This window comes from Phoenix dactylifera, chromosome 7, assembly GCF_051530095.1.
Source record: "Phoenix dactylifera cultivar Ajwa chromosome 7, Ajwa_hap1_PhDact_Kaust_v1.1, whole genome shotgun sequence".
NCBI lineage: Eukaryota > Viridiplantae > Streptophyta > Magnoliopsida > Arecales > Arecaceae > Phoenix > Phoenix dactylifera.
In genome coordinates, this window is record NC_143196.1 from 22,473,173 (window position 1) to 22,495,844 (window position 22,672).

The window sequence follows — 22,672 nt, forward strand, 5'->3', positions numbered from 1 at the left end:
TTTCCTAGCTCTCCTCTTGATTTTATAGCTTTGGATGTCGTGGAAATAGAAATCTAGCCGTTAGAGACAAAAATAGAGCCGTTGTGCACATTCTGCAACTCCTGACAATGTTTCCGTTGGGATCGGAGTCGACTCGCGCGATCTGGAATCGACTCGACTGTTGCAGGAGTCGACTCATGCTTTTCTGGAGACGGCTCGGCAACTGTTCAAAATTCGAATTAAAGTGACCTCCGCGACTGGGAGTCGACTCGACTTAACCCGGAGTCGACTCGCCAACTTCTGGAGCTGACTTGCCATTCTCGGAGTCGGCTCATCCCATGAAGTCCATAGAGCTAATTTTTCAACTTGGCCCACTCGAGTCTACTCGACAATCCTGGGAGTCGACTCGGCGCTCAGAGCCCGAACTCCCGATCTTCTGTCTTTTAGCTCGTCCAGTCTTGGAGTCGACTCGAACTGTTCCGGAGTCGACTCTGCTCTCAGTTTCCGAAACACAGCCTTCTGCCTTTTTGATGTAGTGCTGCCTTTGAGTCGACTCGAACTGTCTTGGAGTCGACTCGCCTCTCAGAGACGAAAATGCCGTCTTCTGTCTTTGGGGTTGCGCTGTCTCGGAGTCGACTCGCGTATTGCGGGAGTCGACTCGGATCTCAGAGTCCGAAAACTGCTCTCTGACTTTTGGGATTGCGCAGCCTCGAAGTCGACTCGGATTTTGCGGGAGTCGACTCGGCTCTCAGTGTCTGAAATTGGCTCTCTGACTTTTTGCTTGTTTTCCTCTGGGAGTCGACTCTAGCTTCCTTAGGAGTCGACCTGCCAGCCATCGGAGTCGACTCGAGTTCTTCAGGAGTCGACTCGGCTCTCAGAGTCCAAAATAGTCTCTCTGTGTTTCTGTCTTGTTACTCCCTGGAGTCGACTCGTACTATCCAGGAGTCGACTCGAGGACTATTCTTTTGGATTTTCCTTTGAATTTGCTCTTCCATCTTGAATACTTTAAACTTGAAACTTGGGCCAATAAATTGTAGCTTTCTTCCAACTTTTCTTGAGAGCTTTGGAGGCCTTCTTGTGTTCTTCCAACTTGCTATGTTCCTTGCAAAATAAATATCTTTCTCCTTGCAACACAAATATTAGTATTTATACTTCAAGGTTTTGTGATCATCAAAATCAATCTTTAAATCAATCTTTGGGTCATCACACATGATTAGGGTATTGATGATTTTCAAAACTAGGAGGTTGTTCTGCATACACCTCCTCATTAATATATCCATTCAAAAATGCACTTTTTACATCTATTTGAAATAATTTGAAATCCTTAGAGCATGCGAATGCTAGTAATAATCTAATTGCCTCAAGTCTGGCTACAGGAGCAAAGGTTTCATCAAAATCTATACCTTCTTCTTGATTATAGCCCTTTGCTACTAGTCTAGCCTTATTCCTAATTACAATTCCATTTTCATCAAGTTTATTTTTATATATCCATTTGGTACCTATAATTGAATATTCAGAGGGTCGTTCAACTAGGTTCCATACCTTGTTTCTAGTAAATTGGTTTAGTTCTTCTTGCATTGCATTTATCCAATTTACATCTTTTTCAGCTTCTTCTATGTGTTTGGGTTCAAAATGTGAGACAAAAGCTAGATGATTATTTAAGTTCCTAAGAGATGCTCTAGTCCTAACAGGGTGAGATGGATCATCTAAAATTAATTCCTTAGGATGCCCATGAGCATACCTCCAAGCCTTAGTCAGCCTATGATCCACAATAGCCTCTTGGCTTGATGATGCATTTCCAATTAATTTTAGTTCATCTTCTTGTAATGTCATCTCATCAATCTTTTCTTCAAGAATTTCAGCATCATCATCAAGATCAACTCTCTTGCTAGAAGAGATATCACTAGAATCATCAAAAACAACATGTATAGATTCTTCAATAACAAGAGTTCTTTTATTAAAAACTCTATAGGCTTTACTAGTTGTAGAATACCCCAAAAATATACCCTCATCAGATTTAGAGTCAAATTTACCTAGATTATCTTTTCCATTATTATGAACAAAACACCTACATCCAAAGACATGAAAATAGTTTACTTTTGGTTTTCTATTTTTCCAAAGTTCATAAGGTGTTTTCTTTATAATGGGTCTCAATAAAACTCTATTTAATATATGACATGAGGTATTAATGGCTTCTTCCCAAAAGTACTTCGGGAGGTTACTTTCACATAGCATGGTTCTAGCCATTTCTTCTAGGATTCTATTTTTTCTTTCTACAACTCCATTTTGTTGTGGTGTTCTAGGTGCAGAAAAATTATGAGTTATTTCCTTTTTATTACAAAATTCATCAAATAGATGATTTTCAAATTCCGTTCCATGATCACTTCTAATAGCTATGACTGAAGTATCTCTAGCATTTGTTACTTCCTTATGAAATTTCTTAAATACTGAAAATGCTTGATCTTTATGAGCTAAGAACATGACCCAAGTATATCTAGAAAAATCATCTACAATAACTAGACCATATTTATTTCCACCTAGACTTGTGGTTCTAGTTGGTCCGAATAGATCCATGTGTAGTAGTTCTAGAGGTCTAGAGGTAGAGACACAATTTATGGATTTAAATGAGTTCCTTGATTGTTTGCCATATTGACAAGCTTCACATATTTTATTCTTCTCAAACTTTAGTTTTGGCAAACCTATCACGGAATCTCTTTTAACTAGTTTTGATATTGTGTCCATACTTGCATGACCCAACTTACGGTGCCATAACCAACTAGCATCATTATCCTTAGTTTCATTAACAACTAAACATGGGTTATGTTTGGCAAGATCCTCAAGGTCTACTACATACACATTCCCACGTCTTATTCCTTTAAAAACTAAACTGTTGTCATTTGAGTTGGTTATGATGCATAAAGATGGTTTGAACAAAACATCAAAATCTCTATCACACAATTGACTAATGCTAAGTAGATTATGCTTAAGACCATCAACGTATCGAACATTATCAATAAAGGTTGAATGGGTGATTTGTACTTTACCTATACCAATGATGTGACCTTGGTTATTGTCTCCAAATGTCACAGCACCTCCCTTCTTAGGCTCAAGGGTGAAGAATTGGTCTTTGTCACCCGTCATATGTCTTGAGCAGCCACTATCCAAGTACCAACAATTTTTGTCGACCTTGGCTGCAAGACATTCCTACACAAGCAAATCATACAATTTTAGGTACCCAAGTTTTCTTGGATCCTTCATGGTTAGTAATGTTGGTTCCTTTTGGAACCCAAATCCTTTTAATTTTTCTCTTAGTTTTTTCTTTTCTATAATCACACACATTTGCTTTATGTCCTAATGTTCCACAGCAAAAACATGTTAATTTTTTAGTTTTACTTTTTCCTGCTTTAACAAAGAAATTACTAAGGAGCTTTTGCTTATTTTTAGGTTTATACCCTAAACCAGCTCTATTGAACACAGCTCGTTGACTATTAAGTATCATTTCTAATTTTTCTGAGCTATATGTAAATTTTTCTACAAAAGGCTTGTACTTTTCAAGTTCTAGTGCCAATTTTTGTTTTTCTGTTTTTAGTCCATTTAGGTCTTTTGTGAGACTCTCTTTTAAGATTTGTTTATTATTTTTAAGTTCTAATATTTCTTTGGTCAGCCTTTCGTTATCTTTAATTAAGGTATTAGTCTTTTGAGTTAAGATTTGGTTGCTTGTCTTAAGTTCTGAATTTTCTTTAATGATAACATCTTTATCCTTAACTAATGTATCATACTTACGGAGATGAGTTTGGTTAGTTAGTTTCAATTCTTTGTTTTTAAGGTTTATTGTCTTATGCTCGTCCATTAATTCATTAAAAGCATCATACAATTCATCGAAGGTAAAGTCTAAATGTGTTTCGAATGTTACCTCATTGTCGTTAGCCATAAAATATAGGTTGGTCTTTTCTTCTTGTTCCTCATCCGATGATGATGACGATGTATCGGAGTCCGATAGGGTGGAGACGAGGACTTTCTTTTTCTTGTACTTGCTCCCCTTCTTCAGCAAAGGACACTCAGCTCTGAAATGCCCCGGCTTCTTACACTCATAACATCCGATCCCCTCATTTTCTCTTTTCTTACCTTTATCCTTGTCATAGAAATTTGAGGGGCCTCTCCTTTGATATGAGGACTTCTTCCGGTTGATGAATCTGCGGAATTTTCTTACAAGGAGAGCCTCATCATCATCTCCCTCATTGTCTTCCTCTTCACTGCTACTGCTGCAAGACAAATCTTTGTTAGTAGAAACAGATTTTAGAGCTATTACCTTTTTTCTTGTGAGAGGACTCTTCTTCATTGTGTTGTTTCATCGTTAGCTCATGCGTCATGAGGGATCCAAGTAGCTCCTCGAGTGGCAGCTTGTTTAAGTCCTTGGCTTCTTGGATTGCCGTCACCTTGGCTTCCCATGACCTTGGTAGACAACGAAGAATCTTCCTGACAAGCTCACTGTTAGTATAATTTTTGCCAAGGCTTTTTAGGCCATTGACAATGTCAGTAAATCTAGTGAACATGCAAGTGATTGTTTCATTAGAATCCATCTTAAATAGTTCATACTTATGAACTAATATATTTATTTTGGATTCTTTTACTTGATTTGTGCCTTCGTGGGTCACTTCAAGTCTATCCCAAATCTCTTTTACAGAAATGCAAGTAGAGACTCTATTGAATTCATTTCTATCTAATGCACAATAAAGTACATTCATTGCTTTGGCATTTAGTTGTGCCTTCCTTATGTCATTGTCATCCCAATCCTTTTCAAGTTTGGGTACAGTGACACCCTCTACATAAATGGATGGGATGTATGGTCCATTTAGTATGGTGGTCCACATCTCATAGTCTTGGGCTTGGATAAATATTCTCATCCTAGCCTTCCAATATGAGTAGTCGGATCCATTAATGAATGGAGGTCTATGGGTGGACTGGCCCTCAATGTGAGAAGATCCAAATGGGGTTGTCATTTTGATCTTTTACTCCTAGGGTAAAAGAGTTTCGGCTCTGATACCACTTGTTGCCCAGATAGACAACCCAAGAAGGTGAATTGGGTTTTAAAATAATTATTACAATTAAAATGTTTGTGAGTAACTAATTAATACTTTTTGCAAGTGGATTAATTAGGTGCTATGTGCAGTGAATGAAATGAAAGGGAGAGACAACAAAGCAATCACAAACACAAGAAAATTTATAGTGGTTCGGAGCTGACCCTTACTCCTACGTTCACTCCCCAAGCCTCACTTGGGAATTCACTATAACCCCTCGGATTACTGCCGGTTGTTTTACAAGCTCACAACCTAACTTGTTGTTTTACGAGATCACAACGAACTCGGTCGGTTTTCCCAAGCTCACTGACTAGAACCACCCGATTGTTTTTCCGGGATCACAATCAAACCCTTACACGTTGGTTTCAACCTAGGCTCACCAACAAACCTTTACACCCTTGATTCAATCCCCTGATTGAATCAAGTAAGGACCAAATGGATTGAAAAACAAACAGAAAATTACAGCTTCTAAACAAGCAGATATTCAGCTATAAATAAGAGAGAAGTTAAGAGCCCTCAAACAAATTTATGAAGATGTAGAGGAGGGCTTCTCGAACTCTGGGTCTCCTCTTGAATATCTTTAAGACTTGAAGGCTGAAGGAAACTTCTTTAATGCTGGAAAGAGTTGGTTGAATGGAGTTAATGGCCCTCTTCCTTTTTTTCCTTTGAAATCCTTTGGTAGATGAAGATTTCTTGTTTTTTCTGAATGGAATGTCGCTTCTCTACCTTGCTACAGTTCTCTATGGCTATTTAAGCCATTCCCCACGGAAACTAGCCGTTAGACACAATCTTCTAGCCATTCTGCACATTCTGCACATCATGACAATATTTCCGTTGGGATCGGAGTCGACTCGCGCGATCTGGAGTCGACTCGGCTGCAGCAGGAGTCGACTCATGCTTTTTTGGAGTCGGCTCGGCAACTGTTCCGGATTTGAATTAAAGTGCTCTTCTCGACTGGGAGTCGACTCGACTTAACCCGGAGTTGACTCCCCAAAGTCTGGAGCTGACCTGGCACTTTTGGAGACGAGTCGATGTAAGGAATCCAGGGATGTATTTTTCAAGTTTGCTCACTCGAGTCGACTCGAAAATTCTGGGAGTCGACTCGGCGCTCAGAGTCCGAACTCCCGATCTTCTGTCTTTTGACTCGTGCCGTCCTGGAGTCGACTCGAACTGTTTCGGAGTCGACTCGGCTCTCAGTATCCGAAAAACAGTCTTCTGTCTTTTTGGGGTAGCGCTGTCTTGGAGTCGACTCGAACTGTCTTGGAGTCGACTCGCCTCTCAGAGACGAAAATACTGTCTTCTGTCTTTTTGGGGTCGCGCTGTCTTGGAGTCGACTCGGACTTTGCGGGAGTCGACTCGGCTCTCAGTGTCCGAAAGTTGCTCTCTGACTTTTGCCTTGTATTACACTGGGAGTCGACTCTCGCTTTCTTTGGAGTCGACCTGCCAACCATCGGAGTCGACTCGAGTTCCTCAGGAGTCGACTCGGCTCTCAGGGTCCAAAATAACTTCTCTGTCTTTCTGTCTGTAACTCCCTGGAGTCGACTCGTACTACCCTGGAGTCGACTCGGCAGTATCGGAGTCGACTCGCGCTCTTCAGGAGTCGACTCATTGACAGGTTTTGAGTTGGATCTTTCTGTCTGTCTGTCTGTTCTCAGTCGGAGTCGACTCGTAATGTACAGGAGTCGACTCGAGCCTGTGCCAGTGCTTCTGATATGCTTGGAGTCGACTCGTAATCTCCCGGAGTTGACTCGAGTCTCAGACTTTGGTTCAAATTGAGTTCTTTACTTATCCAATATGTATTGAACCAAATCTAGAGACACTTAACCATAAATTTACAAGTATTTGACTGAAACACTAGATTGAAATCATTAGTACAACATAAGATATACTCAAATGCTTTGAGCTCATCAAAATCAAATAGGGTTATAATCAATCACTCCACATCGAGGGCAGATGTTTCTACCCGAGATTAGTGGTGGATAAAGTACTTGCACATGCAGCTGAGGTGGCTAGCGTGGCAGTCGAGATCATACCTGGGGATGGTAGGAACATCTGGGGCTTCCTTTTGGCTCGTGCAGGGCTCAGGCATGCGATGGTACCTATGGTATTCTGGGAGCCTCCATTTCCTGATTTTCTTAAGGTAAATTTCGACGGCAGTTTTTCTGAGGGCGGCGATAGATATGTTGTGGGTTTTGTGATCAAAGACCAAGAGCTCATGCTGATTGCGGCGGAGGACGTCGCATTTTTTATGAGTCTGTCCTAGTGGCGGAGCTGCGTACGGCGTGGGTGGGCCTTGTTCATGCCAGAGTGTACTTGGGGGCTCGGCAGATTCTGTTGGAGGGTGATTCGACTACAATGATTGAGGGAATTAGGTGGGGGTATGCCAGGCCAGATCTACACCCGCTAGTTTGATATGTCTGCCACCTGTTGGAGAGTCTTGACTCATTTGGAGTCATACATATATTTCGGAAGGCGAACATTGCGGCGGACTAGGTCGCCTCCTTCGCAGCACATCATTATGAAGCCTTCTCTTGAAATGGCACTGACTCCATTCCGTAAGGACTAGCCCATATTTTGTATTCTGATTTTTCGTGGCGTACTCACACCAGAATGTCGTGAGATGCCGGCATATCAAAAAAAAAAAAAACATTTGGATTTGAAAATACACAGGCAACATCCTCCAATTGAGCGATTACTTTATCATCTGTCAAATCAACAAGCCATTATTTACAATGATGATTAGCAAATAGAAGATGTAATTGCATAACATGTGACTTAAAAAACAAAATTAGCATAATGGTCTTGAAGCAAATAAAATATATGAAGATGCAAGAGTTTTGACTTATATAGAATTTCCAACAAAATAGGTTTGGAATGATAGGTCCAAATAATGGACCATGAGACAATCTAGTATGAATAGGAAGGTACGCACCACCATATCTTTTGGCTATAAAGTTTTTAATTGAAACCAACAATATTAATGAGGACAAATTCAATCTAAGATAAGCACTGCCATATCTTTGTGCTTCCTTCTACTTTAGTAAGCTAAATATATAACTATTTTAACTAATTAATGAAAAACGTTGGAGAACATTATGGTGAAACAAGATACAATGAGGAACTGAGTAAATTTCAATATTATATGAACAATAGAGACTTCAAGTACTGACTTTTCTCTCCAAAATTTAATATTAGATATATTATTTTTCATTGAATATTCTCTTCTTTTCTAATAAATTTCTGTTAATATGAAACAGGATGTCTACATATATATTTACTCCAATAAGATTTTTGCATCAATATGGTAAGCATTGGAAGGTAAAAGGATGTACTGTCAAGTTGTTAAATGTACAAGTGATAAAAAGATGTATACTCAACCTCTCATTATGGAAGATGGTTCTCAAGGATGATGAGTTAATCACTAATTTAGACAGATTTTTAATTCATTTGTCATTAACAATTTGTAAATGATATAAAATGTCAATTAATGTTTTGTTCCTCTAAAAGGGCGAGGAGATCAAAATGATAATACATAATCAGGAGTTACAAAAGTTTATAGACATTTCTAAAGAGGGCAGTTTATATGAGTTGTTGGATGTTGAAATAAAGGATATACAAATAAAAAATAAGATTGTGAAGAGTGTTGGATGTTGAAATAAAGGATAAAGAAATAAAAAATAAGATTGTGAAGAGTAACATCCAACTGGTAGCCACAAAGTCTTATAAACTAAAAGAATATGTTGATGATCAACCCTCTATTCCTATATATATAGCTACAACTTCATCACTTTTGATAAAATTCAAGATTATATTAGCCAAGATGGTATCTTATCATTAAGTATCATTAAGCTCAAAAATTTCATGTAGAAACATAAATATTTTTTAAATTAATTTTAATATTTATTCTATGCAAATCTTATAGAAGTTGTCATATTTGTTGGTGAAGTAGCTACAGTTTGCACCTATCGCGATCCAAATGCATTGAAACGAGATATGGTGTTACTAGATAAGAGGAAAATAACTACTTACTTTAATTACAAATGGCTTATACCATCCTCTTATATTTTTAAAATTGTGGAAGTTTTAAGTCCATTGTATTAACACGATGGGGATAAATAGCGACAGAAGAAGGGGCAATTACACAACAAAATATTTCAACAAAATCAGATTCTAGTGGACATTGCAAGTAAAGCAACATCTTATAAAGGTATAAATTTGTAGTCTATTTCTCATAAAATTTAAACTTATGAATAAAAATGTTTACATTTGAACATGTGTTGGCTTGTCTACCATAATTGTAGCAAGATTCTAATAAATCTAGACATTGGTGAAGCAAAAATATTATATTATGATAATTTAATAATTCATTATGAATATTAAAACTAATTAATAATATATTTATGTTATTTTTTATTTCCTCCGGGTCCAAAATACTTGAAAAGGCTAAGCCTTTAATACATAGTTATATGTATATGGTTTATCTCATGACATAATGTAAAGAATATGAGAACAGCAATTCTATACTTAAATTCTTCACCATAATTTGTGACATTGATGGTATGTATGAAGTAAAAGAATAGTACTTTATTAATTATTTAATATTAATACTTATATTTATAGGAATTGTATTATCAAATTTTAGCAACTTTATGCATATTGATCTAGATAAAAAAATTATGGTACAACTCATGTACAACTTGCAATAAACATGAAGGTATTTGACTTTGCAGATGCTAATAGGTGCTACTTTTGACGAAAGAAAATGCATCAATATTATTAACGTAAGAAAGTTACAATCTACTAAATATTAAAAGTGCATACTAATTATTTAATTTTTTAATTCTAGGTATCTCATATGTGTTAAATATGTGATCACGTTGGAGAACTTTCTTTAACTTTTTTTGTTAGAAATGTTGAAATCCTCATGGAAAAATCTGTTAACAAACTTTACGATCTATAGTTGATGGTAGTATAACCGTGACATTTTTTAGTTAAGCAATATTTTTTGATAACAAATATATTAATATAGTATTTTCTGTTTATATTATAGGAGGGCGGACCAATAAAATTCGAAGAATTTGTTAAGAAATATAATAGGAACAACACATCTTCATTTTAACATTCATCAACAAACAATACTTCCACATCTGCAAGGTCTAAATGGGTTGTATGTGGCATATTGCAAATGAATCTGGTTGAAGAAAGTTGTTCTCTTTTACAACTTATTATTCGTTATGGTCAATCTAACAAAAGGTTAAAACTTTACTATTTCTTTATTTGTTCATTTAAAGCATGTTACTAATTTTTTTTCCTATTTTTTTGTAGGTTGAAATAATCATAAGATGAACACTTCAATCAGAATGAAAATAATTTCTCAAGTTTAAGAGAGAAGGAATAAAATCTATTGCATCAAATAAAAAAGAACCGGATCCCTCCACATAAGTACATATTCATTTATCCTACTAAAAATATTTAATTATTATGATAAACAATTTATCTTTTTCTATCAGTGCGAATCTATTTATTATTGAGATGTTGAAAATAAAAAAGTTAATGAATAAGAAATACATTTCACTTATACTATATTTTTTCATTCTATTTTCAAGATGTTATGATTCTCCTATTATATAAAATTATATTTCGATTTTTACTATCTCAATGTGCACGGGTATCATTCCCATGTACATTGTATAGCAAGAAACTTTACAAGGGATTGGTTACATAAGTAAAGGCATAATTAAAATGATACGGCAAAGATATGCTAGGATTATAGAGATTTGTCAGCTATATATTATTGAAAAAATATATATGTTTACATATTATTATTTGTTTTTATGATTTGCTTTTTATATGCCATTATTTAGTTTTTAATAATTAAAAATACATAAATTTGTATAAATATTATTATTTATTTTTAGAATAATAATAAATCTCGATAAGATGAGGTGATACGCCACCTCCTTCCGTTCCATTCAAGGCTCTGCTGCCTTCTGGTGCTGCAGCCACATCCCCTCTCTTCTCTTCCGATGGATCCCGACAAAGAAATCGATCTTGAACTCTTCTCGATCATTCGCGTTTACAAGAGCGGCCGCATCGAGCGCCTCGTCGGCACTGACACCGTCCCAGCCGGCGTCGACCCCGACACCGGCGTCACCTCCAAAGACGTCACCATCGACCCCTCCACCGCCGTCTCCGCCCGCCTCCACCTCCCTAACCTGAGCAACGCACCCAACAAGAAGCTTCCGATCCTCGTCTACTACCACGGCGGAGGCTTCTGTTCTCAGTCCGCCTTCTCTTCCACCTACTTCCACTTCATCAAAACCCTCGTCGCCCAATCCGGCATCCTCCTCGTCTCCGTCAACTACCGCCTCGCCCCCGAGCACCCTCTCCCCATCGCCTACGATGACTCCTGGGCGGCGCTCCGGTGGGTGGCCTCCCACTCCGGCGGCGGCGGCGGACCCGAGGCGTGGCTGTCCGAGCACGGCGACTTCCTCCGCGTCTTCCTGGCCGGCGACAGCTCCGGGGCCAACATCGCCCACCATATGGCTCTACGCGCCGGGGCGGAGGGGCTGGGCCCCGGGATAAGGATCGAAGGGCTGATATTGTTCCATCCGTACTTCTGGGGGAAGGAGCCGGTGGAATCGGAGCCGGCGCTTCCAGAATTCAGGAGTTATCAGGAGGCGTTCTGGAGGTTGGTGTGCCCGGGGACGGCGAAGGGGCTCGATGACCCGCTGATAAATCCGCTGTCCGAGGGGGCGCCGGGGCTGGAGGGGCTGGCTGGGGAGAGGACGCTGGTGTGCCTGGCGGAGGACGAGCTGAGGTGGAGGGGGAGGGCGTACTACGAGAGGCTGAAGGGGAGTGGGTGGAGAGGGGAGGCGGAGCTGGTGGAGTCGGAGGGGGAGTATCATGTGTTTCATCTCATGAAGCCTGACTGCCAGCAAGCTCTGCTCTTGATGGAGCGTGTGGTGGAGTTTCTGAAATGCAAAGATCAGTAATCCTTCAAGTTGGAAGAGAAATAAAATTATCTGTGTTTTTTAAATAGAATAATTTACTGGTTTCGTCTTGTTCTTGGCTTGTGTTTTATTTCGGATGATAGATTGCATTACTGAGGAATAAAAGTTCAACCGAAATTGCTCCTTAGAACGTGGATCTATGGTTGAAACAGTGACATGTTGGCAATGTTCTTGTTTATTTTGCCGTTGTTGAAACTTTAGTTGAAAAAGCGACATTATATTGAGCTTTTGGATGCAATGTATGGTGTGACTTTAAAGCCTAGTCCCAAGGAAATTCCACAAAAAAGTAGTTATCTCAGGGAGGGATGAAGCTTTTTTTTTTTTTTTTTCCGTCTTGTGTCAAACCGTGGGAGTGCCGCTCAAAGAATAACAGAGGAGGCAGAGAAACAAGAAAGCAGGACGAGAAGAGAGGACCGGACAAGAGCCGACCCATGGCAATCTCAACTCCTAATCAATAACGAGCATCACCCCCTTCCCTAGCGAGAAATTATTAGATGGACCAGGTTCATTGAACCCGTCCAATAGCCACTCATCCTGTTATCCAACGTCACTGGATCGGTCCATCTAATAATTTTTCCTTCGTATATAGCACCCAGTCCACCTAGATTAACAGGATGCCAATAATTCTTGAAAGCTGTCGGAGAAATTTCCAGAGCTCTAAAACTAGTGGTGGGCAGGAGAGGAACAGATGGTTCCCATTCTCTGCGTCTCATACGTAACGTGCTGCAAAGGGCCAATACATCTCTGCATCTCAAGAGCAATGATGCTTTTAATTGTCTCACTTTATCGGGTGATTGGATCACATAGGTGATGATATGGGCTTGGTGATCTGACAAGTAGCTGCCCGAATGAATTTGATCTTAGCCTAGTGAGCTTGATAAGTATGAACCAACTTGCATTTTTCTCAACATTGGCTTATGGATTAATATTGGTGATGTCAAATTCCAAAAGTAAAAAAAGAATAATTACTGGGAAAAAAGACAGTAACCAAAGAGTGTGACATAGCTTTGGAAACAAGGCAAAACAAACAAGGACAGGAATTCTAGAGTTAGTTAGTGTCCTCTTGTGTTTCCAAGAGATCAAACTAAAATATAAAGCGAGGGTTTGGACACCATGTGTGGGGAGGAAGACAATTCAATTTTGCGTGGATTGGATATCATGTGGACTTTTGATACCTAGGGATAACACCGGAAGAATATAATAAACTCTAATGCAGTATTTTTTATAAATAGTGTCAAAGTAGATCCAATCCATGACTTATATAGATTAAGAGATTCTATATCGTAGACCCATTTGGGGCTGATCATAAATAGATCGTGATATTTGTGACTAGATTTGGTTGAATTTGGATCGATCCTTAGACTGGTGTGACCTCTAGCCGGAATGCTAAGGCTTAAACTAAGGGAGTGTATGAGGACCCATGCACGTGTATTTAGTCTCAATCAGTTATGTACTGAGTAGATTGCTACAATCTTTGTACCGAAAACTACCAAAACCTTCATCTATGAATCTAAGCTAGATCTATTCATACTCAAATGATTCAGAATATTCTCTTCCAATGAACTGCATAGCTGTGATCTAAGTGGCATGTAGATAGATGATTCCTGAAAGGAGCATATGCACCCTTGAGGAGATTGATGTTCCGAATAAAAAAGCTTCTTCTGCTTTTCATGGAAAGTAAAATCTAATTAATATGATATTTGCCTGAAGTAGAGAAACATGAGTTCAGAGGCTTAAACTGTAGAGGATTTACTACACTAAATCACAGCCATTAATGCCTCCTCTTGCATATAATCACTGCCATTCTTGCTGGTCCGATTATTGCACGACTTGAGATACTTCACTTTTGATCGCTCTAAAAAGTAATTCAAGTATCAATATAGTATGAAGCCAGAATTTTTTATAAAAATACAATAAAAATCATTTACTCTTTGGGCCAGTATTGGCATTAGTAGATTTTTGCTAAGCTCACGTTAGAGCATTCCTAATACATGAGTTGAGTAAAATAATTACCAATTTACTAACTATCATAGGTAATGCTAAGTTTACAAAGGATCTTCATGGGAATTGTGGTCTCAGGGAACCGGCCTGCCTAGGCATTGAGCAAGCCTAGCGTGGATGCTGGAGGGCTTGATGATCGGCTACTTGGATTATGCTAAGTTGAGATCTAAGGCGGCCAGTAGTTACTGGAATGCTGGTCCGTGACCGCATTCTGATTTGAAACAGCACAGATGAAGAATTCCTCTTACTAGAGTGTGTCTAGCAGGAAACCATCCAATGCCTAAGTTAGGACGATACTCAAAAAACATCAGGAGGTTCTCTGTAGTCTGTCAGGGCACCCGAATACTTACCTAGAAGGCCCCCAAGAGAGTGGGTTGTACAGGTGAAGTTGAGAGATTATCGCCATGGAATTTGGGCACGTTGATCGGTTGGTGTTGGTTGGCCTTCGTACGTTCTAAATATCAGGTGTGCTCGTTTCGCACACAGATCGTGCCCTGCCTATTTGGTCGGGGAGATTTTGGAGATCACCTTGGATCTCAGCTATGGTGTCGCTAGCTGTAAAGGGGCTTTTGAAATTCAAACCTAGTTACGTGCTTCCGTGCGCGCCAGATGGTATGCCCTATTTGGTGGTGCGTTGGCTTCATGGCGTGCTTTGGTTGAATGGTCTCGTTGATGAACTGTGGTCGGTCTCGATGCACATAACGTGCCCCCCAATTTCATTACCGAGCCAAGCTTGCTGGCTTAGATGGTGGAAGTATTTTGTTCAATGGGGTCGTCCAACAAAGATGACCAATGAGGATATGTATCGAGCGCTCTTGCACCGAAGATGAACGGGGCTAAGCGATCTGCCAAAGCTGTGGGATGTAAAAATGCATCGGTAGGGGAGCGTTCCGCCTTAGAGGGAAGCACCCGCGCAAGTAGGTGTGGACGAAGCGGAAGCGAGAATGTCGGCTTGAGTAACGCAAACATTGGTGAGAATCTTTTCCTTTTCTTCCTGTTCAACTTGCCCAACTCTCACGAACTGACAGTGGTTTTTCAGCATCAATGAGTCGACTGCTTTTTATATGACCTTTGCTTTTAGCTGCTGATGTCGTCAGTCACCCTTTCATTGGAGTAACAGAGATTTTCCGAATCCTGCATTTATGAGAGTGTGGCCATATAGTCTTTCTCGAAGCGTCGTAATCATGAGAGGGATGCCTACAGGTTAAATGGCCATTTGGAGTCTAACAGCGATTTGAGGAGTTGTTATGGGATGAATGTATGGGTGACATGTGGCTGAAGTCAATGAAAGGTCACATCAAAATGTGTTGCTCAGATCTTCCATAAATAGGAAAGGCGGCAGCCCTAGCCCTTCGCCTCATTCCTTCATACTCCAGAGCCTAGAGAGAGGAAGAGCGCAATGCAGGGCATTCCTTCTATGCTTCCATTCCACGGTTCTTCTTCCTCGTTCTCAGCCAAAGTCTTTCTTTTATCTTTCCGGAGGTTCCTCTGCGTTCTTTTTTTCTTTTTCTTGCCTTATTATATCTTTCTTTTGCATATCGTCTATGGGTCCACCCATCGGAGGTTGGTCTTCCAATGATGAAGGGGTAGGTCAGAGCTCTCCCGATCAGGTCTCCATGGCCTTAAGAAGAACTCACCCCGAGATATCCTCTGGTTTGGGTATCGAGATGAGCCTCCTTGGGGAGTCCGACTTTGATCGGATGCGGATTGTGTTCTCCATCCTACAGAATTTCATCCTTGAGCAGCTTGGTCCCACAAATCAGGTGACCTCACTTGAGGAGAACCGAGCAGGCTGGTATGAGGAGTCGCTGAAGGTAGGGTTAAAACTCTCGATCCCAACGGTCATTGCCCACTTATTAGCCTAATACCAACTTGTTCCCACGCAGTTCATCCCCAATGCTTGGAGAATGATAGTGGTTTTTTTTTTGTTTTGTCCGGCTTCAAGGAATCGTCCCTACAACAGGGATATTCTGAGCTTTCTCTCAAGTAAATGCTCATCCTTGGCATAAGGAATGATGGTACATTTCTTGTAGGACAGGCTACAACATCCTTCCCCCTAGCCCTTTATGCATTCACGACTGGAAGAGTCAATATTTCTTTGTGTTGTGGTTCAAATCTGGCCCGAGGGTGACCATGAGGAGTCAGAAAAGCTGCCGGAGTGCAGAGGGAGACGAGGAGAGCCACCTCCTCGAGGGAGCTGCCAGCCGGAACGGAGAAATTTGGCCCTCCTTCTAGCGCCAAATGTTGTTGTTCAAATTTGGCCCTAGGGTGACCACGCCAAGGGAGTCGAGGAAGCTGCCGGCTGGAACGGAAAAAAGAGAGCTACCTTCCGTGCGACGGCGTACCTACACAAAGCCTCACCGGTGGTTCTGATGTGGCCAACATCAGAAGGCCAACCCCAGAAGGCTAAGCTTAGAAGACCAACCTCAGAAGGCCGAGCTCAGAAGGCCAACCCTAGAGGGCCGAGCTCAGAAGGCCAACTTTAGAGGGCCGAGCTCAAAAGGCCAACTCCAGAAGGCCAAGCCAAGCCCAGAAGGCCGACCTCAAAAGGCCGAGCTGACCTTAGAAGACCGATCTCGTCGTCCACATGCCGGGGCCATGCCCTGCAGTAGCCTCACCACACCATGCTTTGCTTGCTGGCCACGCCATGACATATCAATCAGGGACCATGCCCTGTTGCCCCAGCCATACCCTGCCACATCTACCAACGCCTTACCATTCACAAGAACGGCCTACGCCGTGCACCTCAAGTGAGCTCTAGCTGCACGCCACCTGGTTAAAAGCTATTTTCTCCCATGATGAGGACAGGCCATACTTCCGCTACCTGGGCACCTCTACGTGGACTATAAATAGCCCCATCAGGTAATGCTTGGGAGATTTTTGATCCATCTGAGATTCACTCTAAGTTGAGCGTCGGAGGGCCCTCATCGGAACCACCGGTGAGGCTTTGTGCAGGTACGCCGTTACACGGAAGGTAGCTCTTCTTTCTTCATTCCGACCGGCAGCTCCCTCGACTCCTCCGGCGTGGTCACCCTCGGGCCAGATTTGAACCACAACACTTTGTATCCTCAATGACTCCTTGGGTTTTTTCGACTCAATGGAGGACATCTAGGAAGCAGGCTTTAAGTCTCTTCCCATTTTTTGGGATGAAGAGCAGGAGTTTGTTGATCTGCTTTATCTATTGAGGGCTCCACCTTTGGCCAAGTTGCTTCAGAAGTTGGCCTTGGTAGATGCGAGCTTGAGCACTATCTTTGCTATTGGTATATCTCCCTACCTCATTCTATTTTTTTATCGAACTTGCTCTGCTGATTAACTTAGTTTTTTTTTGTGCTTACGGTGATGAAGTTTGAGGTGGACGAACTCTTTAACACCAAAAGAAGGAGAAAATTTGGCGAGGGCAGTTCCTCCTTAGGTAGAAAGACGAGGAGTGCGCCACGAGGCTCTTCTTCTGTTGAGCCTAGGTTCTCGACAACGTTGAGCCCCATTATTAGGGCCGAGGAGGGACCTGTTTGGAGAGGGCTGCCGAAAGTGGAGGTGATCAATGCCCTTCCTATCTCTGTGCAGCCTCCTACCATGAGGGCTGACCAAGAGGCCCCTCTTCCGAGCATCTCGGAGTTTGCCCTAGCAACTGCTCTTTTGGCCACTATAGCTTTTGTGATGGCCCTTGAGGTCGTGCCTGCTTCATCGACTGTGGTGGACACAGCCGGTCCTTCTTCAACTTCGACAGAAGGATCATATTCTGTCATTGTTCCTACTACTACCATGCCGTAGGTAGAGTCGTCCGAACTGGCCTTTGGCCCTCCCTACTGAGGGTACGCACTCATCGACATCTTCGTTCCGACCTACTTTGCGAAACACAGAGTTAGGGACCTTTGGACGAACTAGTCCATGAGGACGTCCGACTCAGTGCTACCCCAGGGTGATCCCTGCATCATGTGGGATATGGTCCAAGGGTTCATGCTGCCTAGAGACATGGAGGAGTTGCATCGAAGGCTGCTGGAGAGCGTGCTTACTTCATCTTGTCGTACTGCCATTAAGGTACCAATTTTGGTTCTTATTTCTTTCCATCATTCTCTTCTTTTTCTTCTCTAAATGATTGTCCCTCTTTTTGTTTTTGCAGGGGATTTACACCACCTGCATACTTATCGAGGTCATCCGCTCCTACAAATGGAGATTGGAGGTCTCCGACTATTGTCTCCAAGAAATCGAGCGCAGTAGGGCCCACATTGAGGAGGAAGAGACTTGCGCTAGGAGGGAGGCTGATGTAGAGTCGCCCATTTGAAGGATGTGGTCACCATGATTGAGCTCCGTGCCTCTCAGGTTGAGGAGAGGTTTACATGGATGGAAGATAGAGCAACCCAGTTTGAAGAGAGGGCTGACCTCACCGCTAAAATGATCGTCCGAGCAAAGGAAGAAGTCTCCCGTGTAGAGGAGATGGCTTAGCATGCTGTTGCAGATTACAAAGTTTCTGAAGAGTTTGCAATGAGATATTGAAGGCCGCTATAGACTCTTTCAGAAAGGATTTCACCATCTGCCAAGCAAGAGTCTACAAGGTGGCCCCTAAGCTCAACCTCAGCTCAGTCACCTTTTCAGGTGAGTGTTTGGACAAAGATGGCTTCCTCAATCACCAGGAATAGAGGTCGAAGAGGAGGAGGAAGAAGAGAAGAAAACAGAGGGAAGGGGAGAGAGAAGTGATTTTTTTTGGCTCAGATATGAGCCATAATTTTTTACCTTTTCTCTATTGTCCTTGTAGTCTTCCCCTCCCATTTTTTTGTCGAATGAACATAAGTGTCATAATCCTTTACTCGCTCAATTGTCTGGTCGGATTGATTAACTTTTCATTTGAGGGGTTGCTTGGTCTGGAGCAGGGCTGCTCAGTAGCCTTGCCATTATTTCACTCGGTTCCCTAGTTGGTCGGCAACGAGAATACTGTAGCAAATATAATGGCACCTTTCCTCGGTCATTATGTGACAAGGTCTATCTGTTTTCTCAAAAAGTTGTGTATGTCATCATGCTGACCAGCGCCCGAAGTTCGAAGCATCTTTCTCCGATGGGATTCAAACTTCAATCGGGTGGTGCCTATAATACAGTAAACTCAGGAATGAGCTCCTAGGGAATCATGGAATTAAATGTGGATTAGCTAGGAACTAGACATGTTCTTTGATTCCATCTTTGGCACTTCAATTTTAGCCATGCATTCTTCCTATAAATAGGACTGAAACCCTCTTGTAACTCCTTATTGTAGGATGTACCTTGCTATCAGTCTCCGCCGAGCTTTGGAGAGGCTGTGTAGTAGCTATTGCAAGCCTCTAACTGTTGAATGGACATCAAACCAATGAAGATGAAGGAGAGGCTGAGAGTGGGAGTGACCCAAGACAAAGATGTGCATCTCAAGATCTTCAAATTGGTGCTGAAATTAGGAGTCATGCCTCTTTGCATCATGGAGAAGGGGGACAAGGTTGTTCCCACAATGGGGCACGAACCTTAAGCTGTTACTGGATTTGAAGAGGTTGAGTCATTGCCGAGAAAGTTTGGTTGAAGACCATTGTGTCGCCCTCTAGGGAGGTCATAGAAGAAGATGGATGCCGGGCTCCTTCTGGATGTTGTAGTCGGCAGAAGTCCAGCTACTATTGAGTCATCCTTACTTTCATTTGTGTTGACCTATTTTTCTTTCTTGATATGCTCCTCTTTATAGTTTTTATTTCTTTCATTCTCATGGTGCCTACATGCATATGGCCGCATCAACTATTGTGTGGCTCTTCCCCTTTGTGCTGGGGATAGAGCCCTGTGCTCAGTTTCGAAATATGTTGAGTACTTGCCCCTAGCCTTAATAGTTGATAGCTACTTCGGTGCACTACCTTTATCAAGGAGCCCATTAGTTTACCTAACGTGAACTGCCAGCAGGGTTGACGCCTAGGTCCCAACAGCTTCATAGGACCCTCTGTAGGCATCAACAACTCCACTTGGGCTGTCTCGACCTAAACAAGTTGGTTGGCGCACCAAAACTTCGACACAGAGGCTGAAACTCCGCCTGGGTCATCTCAACCTAAAGAGGTCGGTTGGCTCACCAAACTTTCGACACAGGGAGCCAGAATGCCGCCTAGGCCATCTCAACCTAAATATCAGTTGGCTCGCCAAGCCATTGGCACGAGGGTCGAAACTCCGCCTAGGCTGTCCTAACCTAGAGAGGTCGGTATGCTCGCCAAGCCATTGGCACGGGGGTCGAAACTTCTTCTGGGTCGTCCCAACCTGGAGAGGTCGGTTAGCTCATCAAGCTTTTGGCACAGGACAAAACTCTGCCTGGGCCATCCTGACTTAAAGTGGTTGATTAGCTCGCCAAGCTTTCGGCACGAGAGCCGGAACTCTGCTTAGGCCGTTTCGATCTGGAGAGGTCGGTTAGTTTGCCAAGTCTTCGTCATGAGGGCCAGCACTCTTTTTGGGTCGTTTTGACCTAGAGAGGTTAGTTTGCTTGCCTAGCCTTCGATATGAGGGACAGAACTTTGCTTGGGCCATTTCGACTTTGAGAGGTTATTTAGCTCACTAAGCCTTCGGCGTGAGGGCTAGTAGAACGGAGGTGTAGGCCCCGCCGAAAAGCTTGCAAGTCTGGGCTATTGAGTAGCTTGACCGATGAATGAAAGTGTTTCCTCTTCGGGGCCGTTAAATGGCTCGCCCAACCTATTACATTTGAGAGCATCTTCATTAGTGGACGTAATAGGATGCATCCGACTAGCGAGATTGTTGTTGAAGGTGCCAAGATTCGGCAAAGAAAGAAGATGGGATTTGTTCTTGTTTTCCACAAGTTTGAATGCTCAAGCCCTTCCTTTAGCGCTAATCTATTGCCGCTAGGAACCTGCCTGGCATAGGCTCCAAGCTAGCGAAGTATGGATGCTGGAGGACTTGACAATCGGTTGCTTGGATCATGTTGAGTTGAAATCTGAGGTGGGCAGTAGTTTCCAGGATGCTGGTCTGTGACCACACTTCAACCTGAAATAGCATAGACAAACAAGTTCTTTTACCGGTATATCCGGCGGAGTGCTCTCTGATGCCTAAGTCATGACGATACTTAGAGAACATGAGGAGGTTTTCTATAGTTTGTCAAGATACCCAAGCATTTACTTGGGACGTCTGTTAGAGAGTTGGTTGTATATGCCAAGGCAAGAGCCTATCGCCATAAAATTCGGGCACATAGATTGGTTGGCATTGGCTGGCTTTCGCATGTTTCGAATATCGGGCACTAGCGTTTCACATGCAGATCGCACCCTTTCTGTTGGGTCATCGCAATTTAGAGAATGCCTAGGATCTTGGTTGTGGTGTTGCCAACTATGAAAGGGTTTTTGAAATTCGAACCTAGCCACGTGCTTCTGTGCGCACCAGATGGCAAGCCCTAATTGGTGGTGCACTGGTTTCATGGTGCGTTTTAGTTGGATAGCCCTGCTGGTGAATTATGGTCGGTCTCGATGAACATCAAGAATTTAATCAAACTATTTTAGTTCAAGATTGGGATGGCCTCTAAAGCTTTTGTAGACCTTTCTTAGATTTCTATCCCTTCTTTTTTAACATGACAACTAATTTTAGTATATTTTTACTCTTATATATATATATATATATATATATGTGTGTGTGTGTGTGTGTGTGTGTGTTTAGTTGCATGTCTGATAAAGACAAACTTTGATGGTCGTCGTATATCCAGGAGGCTGGGAGGATCACGTCAAGCCTCAATGTTCACACGTTGGTCAAAGTTTAACTTGTTTTCCCAAGCACGGACAAATAATAAACCTTTTTCTTCATAATAGCTTTCTTTATTCTATTGATCTTTTTATTATTTTATGTTAAATTTTTGGATCTTGATTTTGATTATATTGTATAATCATACTTTCGCTTTCCTATATAACATATTTTCGAGAAGGAAGGTGGCCAGATGCTTCCCCCCTCACCCAGTCGTGCTAGATTCTTTTTGATTTTTATTTTATATTTAGCAACTGGGTATGTGCTATATAACATATACTCGAGAAGGAAGGTGGCCAGATGCTTCCCCCTTCACCCAGTCGTGCTATACTCTTTGGTTAACCAATGTTCAGAATTGCGTCAAAATCATGAAATTAGGAAACGAAAAGGGTCTTTTCCCAGCCTCTCTGCACCTCTGCATATGTTGGTAACTAGGGAAGTATCAAGTCTACAACATGGATTATTAGAATATTTCTGTCGGTGGTTTGCTCTTACTTAAGATGTACTAAACAATCCTTCATGAGATTGATTTTAAGGTCTGAAATATACCCTAAACCAATTAACACCGTGTCAGCACCAATGGGCATGGCTGCTTATGATGAAGGCATTAAAGTTGCTGATGTTATTACTGTCAATAGAACATGGGATTTATTGGAACTCTTCGTTTTCCCTTTGAGACAGCTCGGCAAATTAATAAAGTTTCTTTGCCCAAGGGAAAATAACCTGATGCTTTATTGAAGTCACCACTAACTCCCAAGATATCAATTTATTGATTTTTTAACTAATAGGGTGCGCTGATTCATCCTAGTTAAGTCGAGCCTTAGGCACAATAGAATTTATTCTTTAGTGAGCATTAGTGGGCAGGTAGGTTTGGTG

The 22,672-nt window shown here is 41.8% G+C and overlaps 1 pseudogene across 1 annotated transcript; it reads left to right on the top strand.

Annotated features, from left to right (window-relative positions):
- Nucleotides 1-10,996: 10,996 nt before the first annotated feature.
- LOC103695696 (putative carboxylesterase 12 pseudogene) lies at nucleotides 10,997-12,200 on the top strand (annotated as a pseudogene). Its single transcript, XR_015967391.2, has one exon. The product of XR_015967391.2 is annotated as a putative carboxylesterase 12 pseudogene (transcript).
- Nucleotides 12,201-22,672: the final 10,472 nt, after the last annotated feature.